Below are 2,224 nucleotides of genomic sequence, written 5' to 3' on the forward strand. Positions count from 1 at the left end.
TGGTAAGACTTCTTGAAATACTTGATTTGACTCAATTTTTTCTTATTTCAAGAATCTTACCAAGTAAAATTTTCTTACTCCACTGGCAGATATTTAGACTTAATTTGAGTCAAATTTTCAGGCTAACAAGACAAATACTCTWACACATTCTGAAAACAAGATTATTATTATTCTTACACAATCAGTTCTTGTTTAGTAAATCAGTTTCAAAACAAGATCAAAAAGACTTTTTGGCTGGATATAAGATTTTAAAACTTGATAAGATGGACAGTTTTTGCAGTGTGTYAGTTCATTGTTGTTGTTTACGTAGTCACCCGTGCATGCACTCTGGATTCCTGGAGCACATAWTTTGCTTTAAGGGGATTTCCTGTTTGTACAATAATCTGCACAACAACTGACAGACACTCTGCTGTTTTATACCCTTTTGATTACTATTCAACATACTTATAGAATGCACTGGTATTGGTGAGTTGTTTTACTACAGAACAAAGTATGTTTGCTAATTGGAAATATGTCACTGTGAAAACATATTTCTATGCATAARTGACATGCATTATGGGAGATGTAGTTTCTGGTCAATGCTGGCTTAAAAGCAGCTTACTGTTTGAGACTTCAATACAGGGCTATTTAACAACATTTCTCAAGGGCTCACAGTTACTCAAAACAAACAGCTTAAGGACTGGACAAGAATTGTTTTATTTCACCTTTTAAATTAGTTTATTTTGTTGCATTAAATCGTAAAATTAAAGTTRACAATTGATATAAAATCTATTTTTGTGTAATTATTTTTTTGGGGGGAGGGGCTCATTTAAGGGCCAGACAGAAGTCACCCACGGGCCACACTTGGTCCGCAGGCCTTGAGTTTGACATGTGGTTTAGGGCACTATTTTTTCAAMCAGTTCCTCCTATTTGATGTGAAAGACTGGCATAATGCAGTGCAGCAGGCCTYAACAGTGAAGTGCCACAGGATAATCTGTGGCCAGAAGATGAATTATGACTACGATACAATCAATCATCAATCCTTTGTGCCAGTTTCTCCCTCTAAACTCTGATTTTTGACCTACACTGATCAGTATGCTGGATACTTCCCTSAGCTGTCTGTTTTGTCTGTCCTCCCTGAGTCCCAACTTTTCTCACCCTCTATATCMTTCTAGCCAGCACACACTCTTTAAWGCATAATTTATTTGTTACATTAGCCACCAGACAGCAGCACCAAGCTGCTTGGAKGTGAAGACCTCAAAGATCAGCTTCYAGCAGAACGTCATGTTCTCCAATATCTGTAAAATCACATCAGGTACATCATTTATTTTAACATTTAACAGGGACTGGTGAGATTTTAATCACTATTTCTAAAACAGGTTAATCTGTAGGATGTGTGCAATGAGCTTGGAAAAATATATGTAATGGCAAATAAAGTGTTAGCTATTTAGTAACATTGTCTCTGCTGCTTGCAAGAAACAGCTTAGACCATGTCACACATTAAATGCTACATTCATCTCATGACCGGCGTAAAGGTATGAATTTAGTGAYTGTATGCATTAATATTCATGACAAGCATGCTTTCATGCTATTTTGTTAATGTGGGCGTATGGAGARATGCATCCTCATGTTCACACGTAGGGCAGAAACCTGCCAGGACTGCAGTTGCGCATCAGAAGATTAAAAATTCAGGTGGGTGCTGCAGCTGGCATTATTTCTTCTAAAGGAAGAGTTGGCTCAAAACATTGTGTCTCTGGTGGTCAAGAAGGATTTCTGTTCGGCATTATCGGGATGAAATTTGTTACTTTTCTCATCTCAAGCAGCAAGCCAACAGCTAATTATAGATAAAGTTTCATGGCAGTCTTTTCCAAGTGRTGGACTGCCGAGCAACTGACGCCAGCCAGGCGGCACACCATGTGGGCTGGTGCAGCAGCCATGGCATTTCATTATCCACCTCACCATCCATCCCACAACCCTCTGATGTCAATAGAGTGTTTTGCTTCAGCAGAAGAAAATGTTTTCCTGTTTTTTCCCTCCTTAATCTTTGGTGTGCAACTTTTGATATTAGCCTTGGGTCATGCATATTAGGCAAAGTAAGTGCAGTTTTTAATAAAATTTTTTTTGCTACTTCAGGATGAAAGCATATGAATCACACATGGTTTCCAAATTAGAGTTTTGCGTACAAGCTCTTCTGAAGTTGTTGGCTAAGCATTTGTATTATTGTTTAATTTTACTATACATTTAC

Source organism: Austrofundulus limnaeus, unplaced genomic scaffold (genome assembly GCF_001266775.1).
Source record: "Austrofundulus limnaeus strain Quisiro unplaced genomic scaffold, Austrofundulus_limnaeus-1.0 Scaffold207, whole genome shotgun sequence".
NCBI classification, from domain to species: domain Eukaryota; kingdom Metazoa; phylum Chordata; class Actinopteri; order Cyprinodontiformes; family Rivulidae; genus Austrofundulus; species Austrofundulus limnaeus.